This window comes from Erinaceus europaeus, chromosome 12, assembly GCF_950295315.1.
Source record: "Erinaceus europaeus chromosome 12, mEriEur2.1, whole genome shotgun sequence".
Lineage (NCBI taxonomy): Eukaryota > Metazoa > Chordata > Mammalia > Eulipotyphla > Erinaceidae > Erinaceus > Erinaceus europaeus.
Genome location: NC_080173.1, coordinates 79,703,190 through 79,712,574, shown reverse-complemented (window position 1 = coordinate 79,712,574; position 9,385 = coordinate 79,703,190). Strand labels below are relative to the sequence as shown.

The following is a 9,385-nucleotide window of genomic DNA, read 5'->3' as shown; positions in this document are numbered from 1 at the left end:
CTGCAGGATTCTAGCTAAAACTCCTGTGGCCCTGTGGCTTCTTCCAGCAGCCCCTGAGTTGCTTCACATTAGCACATTTATTGTGGAAGGTAAGCTTGTAAAAAATAAGTAAAAGAGGGTGTCGGGTGGTAGCACAGTGGGTTAAGCACAAGTGATGCAAAGTGCAAGGACCAGCGTAAGAATCCCGATTGGAGCTCCCAGCTCTCTACCTGCCAGGGAGTCACTTCACAAGCAGTGAAGCAGGTCTGCAAGTGTCTGTCTTTCTCTCCTTCTCTCTGTCTTCCTCTCCTCTCTTCATTTCTCTCTGTCCTATCCAACAACGACAACAACAATAAAACAAGGGCAACAAAAGAGAATAAATATTAAAAAATAAACAAATAAAATAGGAGTGGGCCACCAAAATAGCTGGTTTGCATAGTGCCCTGCTTTGCCATGAACACGACCTAAGTTCAAGCCCAGCCTCATTAAAGGAAGCGTTGGCGCTGTGGTAGAAGAAGAAAGAGAAGGAGCAGGAGGAGGTGGAGGAGGAGAAGAGGGAGCGGGAGAGGGAGAAGGAGGGGAAGGAGAAGAAGGAGAAGGAGGAGGAGAAGAAGAAGAGGAAGAAGGAAGAAGAAGAGGAAGAGAAAGAAGAGGAAAAAGAGGGGCAGGGTGGTGGTGCACGTGGTTGAGTGCACATCTTACAGTGCACAAGGAGCCCGGTTCGAGCCCCTGGTCCCCACCTGCAGGGGGAAAGCTTCATAAGTGGTGAAGCAGGGCTGCAAGTGTCTCTCTGTCCCCTTCAATCTCTGTCTACCCTTCTTCTCAATTTCTGGCTGTCTCTAGCCAATAAATAAAGATTTAAAAAAATGTTTAAAAAAAAAAGAAGAGGAAAAAGAAGGAGGAGAAGGAGGAGAAGGAGAGGAAGAGGAGGAGGAGGAGGAGGAGGAGGAGGAGATAGCAGCCAAACACCGGGTGGCATCTAAGAACTCTTAGAAGTGGAATGAATGGGACAGGTAGGACCATCTTCTAAGCAGGCCCCTTGCTGGGAAGGAACCTCACAACTTAAGCAAGGAGTAAGGAGCAATGAGCAACTGGCCTGCAATGCAGGGTTCTAGTCCTCAGAAGTCTGACATTAAATAGCGCTTCCTCAGCTTCACTGGACCTTCTCCAGTACCTATCACTCACACCCCTGGCAGCCACTATTCTGAGGCTCCCCAATATGGGCCTCCCGTACTAGACCAAGCAGGGCGCGGCTCACTTGACTCTGCCTACAGGAAATACCTCTCGTTCCAGGCACTGAGCCTCTGAAGCAGATGGGGGGAGGGAAAGTGTTGCAGTGAGAAGAATAAGGAAAGAATGTATAATCGGGTCCCCCATATTTGGGGTTCTCTCTCCCTTCCCTCCCCAAAGGAGGAGGGCAGGGCTGGATAAGGAGGTGGAGGAGGGCAGGGTGGGAGGAGGATGTGGTAACAGCTGATTCGTCCCCTGAGGTCACACTTTCCAGCAATCAGCTGGGGTAGAAGGGAGGAAGTTTCCTTAAAGACACAATGTTCTGAACACAGGCTCAAAATTCTGAAGCTCCTGGGAACCAGGCAATCACTTGGCGGAGCCCATTTTTATATAGAAGCAACTATCCGGCACTCCAGGCTCATCCTTGTGGCCTAGTAACCCTCAATCCCAATTGGAAGCTTTTGGCAAAGTCATGGATCCTCCTTCAGTCTTTTTGAATTGTCTTTGAATTACATTTGGGGGAGATGGGGTGCGAATGATGCAGGGTCGTTGGCAAATTTGTCTCTTTAAAATAAGAAGTTCAGACCTTTTGCCAAGTCATCGGGCTGCTTTTAGTTTGGGCCCATGCCCCGCCCCTCTAGACTCTGATTGGCCCCTGGGGGGGGAGGAGCAACCTCTTCATTGGTCTTCATTGGTCGCTTCCCGAAGTAGGCCTGAGTCCGAGAAAAGCTCCTGGAGGGCGATACTGAATGTGGGCTACTTGGTAGAGGAGGGGGTGACCCATTGTACATTGGCAGAACTCATCCCCTAGTTTCCGACCACAAGTCTGCTAGCCTCAGGTGAGGACTGTGCTCTGAGTCTACTGCTTCAGAGGCTTAATGCAACTGTCAGGAGACAGCTACAAAAAAAGTATCTGGTTCGGAAGAGCTCACCGAGAGGGAGTGGGCTACGAGATACCTCGACTGTAAAAGCTGGGGCGAGGCCAAGTGGTCAACTCCCACCACCACCCCCTTCAACTCCTGGGGATTTCTCATTTAACCGAAATCTTCCGGAGTGTTGATTTCTACCTTCAGGTCAGCCCCTCGCTTGCTCCACCTTGCCTGAGAAAGCTATTTGCTACCGGAGATGTCAGCAAATCAGTTTTGGGGGTTGTTTAAAAGAAGCACTCCCAGCTCCAAAAATGAGGGGCTGTAGCCCTTTAAAGATTTCGTCGGAAAGGATTCAGAGGAGTTTAAAAATGCCAACTCACAGAGCGCACGGGGTTCTGGGAAAGAGTGTCAAATCGAGAACTACATTGACCAGGATGCCCTGCAAACTCACACGCCTTTACTTCCTACTGCTCTTTAGGACTGCTTTGACGTAGGGATCTTCCAATTTAGTAGCCTAGGCGGAGGTCGAAGGCACACCTTTTCACCTATTGGTCAGCTCATGAGCTGGTGGGCGTGGCTTAGCGCAATTCTGCTAGGTAAAAGGCGAACTTCCTTGCCAATCATGGCTAGCACGGCGAGAGAGGCGGGAACAGGGACAAGTGTGCTGATTCCCCCGGTGGGTGTGGCCACGCTGCCCGGCAGTGGGCGGTGATTGGCCCTGGCAATGCAATAGCAACTTGTGCGTCACGACGCCGCCAGCTGATCGGAGACTGGAGCCGGTGTGTGCTGGGCGCTGGGAAGAGACAGCGCCGCCGGCCGTGGGGGACGGACGTACTGGTTTGCTCTCTTAACCTCAACAACCCCCCTACCCCCCACACACACCGGCACCAGGTGGGTGTGAAATAGGGTCCCAACCTTACAGACGGGAACCGTGCTAACGGGATATAAGGGAAAGTGGGGTCTTGGCGGCCACACCCTGCCCTTCCGGGGGAGGGGAGAGGGGGCGACAGGGACCAGGGCGCTGGGGTGGGGGGGACAGACTTGGACAGGCTGGAGTCGTGTGTCAGGGGGACTAGAAAAAGGGTCCGGGACGGGAGTCATAGTGGAAGGTCTTGTGAAATAGCTGGGAGGAAGACGAGGGGCCAGAGGGTTGGGGGCGGCTAACCTCGGCGCCCTCTGGTCCAAGGATATGGTGGCCGGCCTCCCAGCTGGGGGAGAATTTGGACAGGGTTGGTAGCGGGGAGGTGCTTCGCCTTCACTGATTCAGGGCCATTGGAACGCCCTGGCAGTTAAGGGGTCTCTGGGCGGGCTGGCCCCTCCTCTCGTTCTCTCCTGGGGATGTTATGTAAGGGGGAGGGGAGAGGAGTAGGGGGCGGCGATGCGGGGAGGGGGCCTTATGCAACTCAAAGGTTAGGGTTTCAGTGCAGTTGGTGGGGTTGGGGGCAGGAGGAAGGCCTGGAAACTCTACCCCCACCCCCACCCCCTGCTTAACTGACCGTCTTGGGCCGAGAGAGAAGGTCACCTCTGCACCTCCCCCCAGCCTGTTCGGCTCTGGGGCCCCTAGCCCGGCCTGGCCTGGGAGGCTGGCTGGCTGGGTGGGGCGCCTGGGTTAGTCATCGCTGGGCTCCCTTCTCTCCCCACCTCTCGTCCAACTCTTGGCCCCTCCCTGTGGCCTCTGGCTAGGGTATCTCCCCCACCTCCCGCCGGCCCTAGTTCCAGCCTTCAACTCATTTGGCCTGTCATCCTGGCTGTCAGGCTGGGCTAGGAGCTGTCAGGGTGCCAAAGGGTTGATGGAGCAGCTGGTCAGAGGGTCAGTTCCCTGGGCCACCCCGCCCTGCAGCCAAGGGCACCTGCTTGGCATAGGCTCCCAGCAACTGCTGAATTCTGACTACTGAACAGAGCCGGCTCAAACTGGGGAGTGGGAAGAGTTGGTCTGATCACCTGGGGGAGGGGAAAAATATACCACAAAGTTCATGCCTCCCAAGAGGGTTTTGTAATTTGAAAACCTCCCACCCTCACTCTAATATAGAAATCTTAAGGCCTTCACAGTCTGGCATGGGCCATGCCTTTTGACAGAGTGTCAGTGCAGACCCACCCTACCCAACTCACAGCCCTCTGGCCTGCCACGCCCCCAGCCCCCTCCCTGGGCCATGCTGCAGGGCCCGGCTTTTCCTGCTGATTCATGCGTTGGAACTGTGGGGGCGGGGCTTGGAACTTGGAACAAAGTTCAGACATGGAGGGGCCGGCAGACAGCCTGGAATTCATACCAGATGTACCCGGAATGCGCAAACGGAATGCCTGGCATTTAAGAGTCCTGGGGAAACTGCCCAATCACCCTGCCCATACTTCCCTACCCTCCAGCCTTTGGTCCCTTGCCCCCTACCATAGTCCCAGGAGTCTCTGCCGACCTTTTTCCAAACTTATGCCCTCCTCCCTTCCTCATGCTTTCCCAGATGTAGCCCGCACCCCCCCACCCCCACCCCCAGCTTCTTCCAGCCAGCTGAATTCCCTGGAAACAAGTCTGTTATGCTGGTCACTGAACTCACATTTCTGGATCAGAGGTACAACTTCCTACCTACTAACTGGGTGACTGATGGGATGTGTCAGGGTCCCAGTTGCTGCCCTCTCAATGCTGAGAAGGCTGCCCCCAACCCCACCTCCAACTGCATAGCTACAGTAAAGGGGGTAAAGGTAGGTCTGGGTCTCTATAGCCTTCAGTTAAAGAGGGAGCAAAGAAAGTGTGTTTAAAGCTGCTTCTTGGTTTTCAATGAAATTAGCAGCTCCTGGGAATCTAGGTAAGAGCCATAAATCCTTCAGTAGAAGACTGAGCAAATACTGGAGCTGAGCTTTGATGGCCAGGGGAGCAATGTCCCTGCCGTGCCTTGCTCAGAACTTTCCCATTTTTCTCCCTTTCCCCTTTAGATACCTGTACCTCCCACATCCTCACCTGGCTGAGCCGCAGTAGTTCTTCAGTGGCAAGCTTTATGTCCTGACCCAGCTAAAGCTGCCAGTTGAAGAACTGTTGCCCTCTGCCCCTGGCTTCAAGGAGGAGGAGAAGGAAGAAGAGAGGAACCGTTCCCCCCTCATCTGGAAGGTGACAGAATTGGGGGGGCTGGGAAGGTCTGACTAGCATGAGTGATGCCTTTCAGGAAAGGCAACTCAATTCAGCTGGAAAATCTTCACCCAGATGAGCCTCGCAAGAGAGAACAACTTTAGATTAGGGCCCTGGCTGAATCAGAACTAGATAACTTTTACTCCCCAAGGTTAGCTGGCTTTCAGTGACAATAGGGAGAAATGGAGAAAACTGCCTACCCCCCCTTACCCTGAATCTTTTTTTTTTTAATATTTTATTTATTAATGAGAAAGAAGGAGAGAGGGAAAGAACCAGACATCACTCTGGTACATGTGCTGCCAGGGACTGAACTCAGGACCTCACTGCACCACCTCCTGGACCACCCTGAATCTTTTCTTGACCCTTCTCCTATACCTTCCATTCCTTCCTACTGGCCTTTCCAGGTAAATTCCAGATGTGTTTCCTCTTCAAGGAAAAGGTCAGACTAAAACTCCCACCTGAGTAATCTTCATGCTCTTCCCTTCCCCTGGATTTCCGTAGATTAGCCCAGATTTTAGATTCAGGGCTAATCTACCTCTATCCCTCTATCTTTAAACCTCCTGTCTTAGCTTCCTCACTTATAAGATGAAGGGATCACACAATTGAGTATGTGAGAGAACCAGAAGCCCAGTGGTACCAACAGCCTTGGCTGTTCTCCCTCTGTGGGTAGAAACAAAATATTTGTCTTGAGCCCCTCCCCCACCCTGGCCACAAACCTAGGAGCTAGTGAAGGATTTTTTTTTTTAATATTTAATATTTATTTTTATTTATTTTCCTTTTGTTGCCCTTGTTTTATTGTTATAGTTATTATTGTTGTTGTTATTGATGTTGTCATTGTTAGATAGGACAGAGAGAAATGGAGAGGGGGGGAAGACAGAGGAGGAAAGACAGACACCTGCAGACCTGCTTCACCGCTTGTGACGCGACTCCCCTTGCAGGTGGGGAGCCAAGGGTTCAAACCCGGGTCTTTATGCTGGTCCTTGTGCTTTGCGCCACCTGCGCTTAACCTGCTGCACTACCGCCCAACTCCCTGAAGGATGGTTTAGGAGGGAGAGGCTAGGGTTAGATCACTTCAGGAGACTAGTAGGAACTGTCTCTACATTCTGTGACATTCTACCATTCAGGAATGGCCCCAGGCTTCCCTGTTACAACTCAAGACTGCAACCCCCAATGGGATTCCAGTTGTTACTGCTCTGTTTCTTCTACACTTTTTTTTTTTTTTTTAACCAGAGCACTACACAGCTCTGGTTTATGGTGGTGCAGGAGATAGAATCTGGGACTTTGGAGCCTCAGGCACAAGAGTCTCTTTGCATAACCATTGTGCTATCTACCCCTGCACCTGTTTCTTCTACAGTTTACTTTCCATCATACAGTATGAAACTCAGCTCAGTGCAGGTAGGGAATTCTCTTAGCAACCAGGAGAGATGGGTATCAAGCAGTGTAAACCTATCACCATTAGATCTAATCCAAGCTCACATATACTTTCTATCTCCCCCCCCCCCTTTTTTAATCAGAACACTGCTCAGCTCTGGTTTTGGTAGCGAGGGGGACTGAACCTAAGACTTCAGAGCCTCAAACATAAAAATCCTTTGCATAACCCTTGTATTATCCTCCCTCACTCCCCCCTCCCCCAACTCACTCTTGTGCTTAGGCTCTGGTGTAGTTCTGCCTTGACCCGGTATCTCTGCCTGGAGTTGCCAAGTTCAGGGGCTACAGGAAGCTGTTTGTTCTGTTTGGGGAGAAAAGCTATGAAGGGAACTGAATCTTTTTCTTTGTTTATGAGAAACTGAATCATGAGGGGAGAGAGGCCATTGAATGCAAACCTTCTGCAATCTAAGATGGATGTGTGTGGGACTGGGGAGTGGGGAGGGGGACATACTGAGTCCACTACTAGGGTGCAACAAAGGTCACTCTGTCCCTGGATGTTGCTTTGGTCCATTCTTCCCTTCCTTGCTTTACTGGCCATAGTGTCTCCCTCCAGTCCTGGATATGTGGCTTTGCCATCCTCACCCATCTTGGAGCAGAGATGAGCAAGAGCAGCCTGGGAAGCAGAGGCAGACAGAAGACCAATAAAGGACCAAGCCTGGAGACCACAGGGCCCCATCTGGGCATCTTGCAGAAGGGGCCCCCAAAGACTGGAGGTACCCCCAAGAGGAGGGAGAACAGTCAGCTGCCACCACCATGGACAAACTCCAACCATGTGCTTCATCCTTTCTGCCTCCCACAGAGATGTGGGACTACAGGAAAGTGTCCAGTGACTCCAGCCTCCCACTTCCAGCTCTCATAACATGTAATTTTTATATAATCAACCTAATGAAACAGAACCTGCTATGCAAGGAGACATTCAGGAAACTTATAAAATAAATCCAAATGGAAGAAACCATGAAAAATGTATATAGTTCATTTATTTTACCAGAACACTGCTGAGCTCTGGTTTATGGTGGGGACAGTGCTGGGGACTGAAGCTGAGATCTCTGATGCCTCTAGGGTTATCATTGGGGCTCAGTGCCTGCCTACAGGACTGCACACTCCTAGTAGTCTTTTTTTTTTTATTTTTTTTTTTATTTTACCAGAGCACCATTCAGCTCTGGCTTATGGTGGTGCAGGGAATTCAGCCTGAGCCTGGGACTTTGGAGCCTCAGGCATGAGAGTCTCTTTGCTTAACCATTATGCTATCTACCCCCGCCCTTTTCTTCTTCTTATAGATAGAAGGTAAGAGAGAATTAGAGAGGGAGAGAGAAAGAGAGGAGATATCACAGCACAACTCCATAGCTTATGAAGTGTCCTTCCCCCTCTGCAGCTCCTTGTGCATGGTAATGTGTGTACTCTACTGGGTGAGGCACCTCCCGCTCCCCCTTCATTAATAAAATTACAAAGACACATACAGCTACAAGCCTTTTTCTCATAGCAGAATCTAACAGAAAATTTAAGACCCATCCAGTTTGTACTCCTTTAACAAAGGAGCACAGAGACAGTGCCATAATGTGGAAGTACAAAGTGGTACTGCTCTCCTGGATACCAGTTTGGTGATCTATATCAGACACCTTAATGTTTCTATGACTATTGACCTAGTGATTTTATGTTTAGCTATTTATCTTAAGAAAATAACTAAACATTTCATTAATTATAAGATGTTAATCTCAGCCTTGCAAAGGAGAAAAATTGGAAGTAACTTTCTGATGGGGAAATTCATTTCTTTATAGCTGTAGTGAAAATTTGCAGTAGGGGATTGCTAAGTAAATTACTGTATATCTGGCCAGATGGTGGAGTGCTGTGCAGCCATTAGAAGTCATGCAGAAGAACATTTGACCGGAAAGAAAAATGCTCTTTGAATATTAAACAGGTTATAAGATAGTATGTGTTATGCAATATTGATTCTGGTCTTTGAATATAGGCTGTACTTGTGTACATGAAGCATTTAAAAAGAAAAGACTGAGGACAGCAGCTAGGGAAATTAACTCAACTGGTGGAACCCAGGATTTGTATATTTTCTGCTCCTGGAGCGGTGTCTGGCTTCTCACTTGCTTCCTTTCTCAAATGCAACTCATAATACCAATAGATAAAGAAATTTTGTTTAAAAAGACTGAGAACACACTCCAAAATGTTAATAGTAGTTATCTTTGGATAGTAAATTAAGTTGTAATTTTTCTCCTTGGTTTTCCTGTAATTTACCATTTTCTACATTGTGTGTGCCTTCCATGTAATAAAAATTATATATATATGCCTCCAGGGTCATTGCTGGGGTTCATTGTGGGCACTACAAATCCACTGTTCCTGACACCCATTTATTTTCCTTTTTTTAATATTTATTTTCCCTTTTGTTGCCCTTGTTTTTTATTGTTGTAGTTATTATTGCTGGTGTTGTCGTTGTTGGATAGGACTGAGAGAAATTGAGAGAGGAGGGGAAGACGGGGAGAGAAAGATAGACACCTGCAGACCTGCTTCACGGCCTGTGAAGGGACGTCCTGGCAGGTGGGGAGCCAGGGGCTCAAACCGGGATCCTTACTCCGGTCCTTGCGCTTCGTGCCACACGCACTTAACCCACTGCACTACCGCCCGACTCCCTTATTTTCCATTGTTTATTGGATAGTACAGAGAAATTGTGAAGAGGAGGCAGAGATAGGGAGAGAGACACCTAAAGGCCTGCTTCACTACTTGTGAAGTGACCCCTTTGCAGGTGGGGAGCCAGGGGCTC

The 9,385-nt window shown here is 49.7% G+C and overlaps 1 long non-coding RNA gene across 2 annotated transcripts; it reads left to right on the top strand.

Annotated features, from left to right (window-relative positions):
- The first annotated feature begins 2,813 nt into the window (after positions 1-2,813).
- On the top strand, positions 2,814-8,911 carry LOC107522362 (uncharacterized). 2 transcript variants are annotated; one of them, XR_001601450.2, is made up of 3 exons: positions 2,814-2,969; positions 5,001-5,172; positions 7,159-8,911. It is a non-coding gene; the product is annotated as an uncharacterized LOC107522362 (long non-coding RNA). The 2 variants fall into 2 exon arrangements; XR_009553159.1 differs by lacking the exon at positions 2,814-2,969 and adding an exon at positions 4,234-4,639.
- The last annotated feature ends 474 nt before the right edge of the window (positions 8,912-9,385 follow it).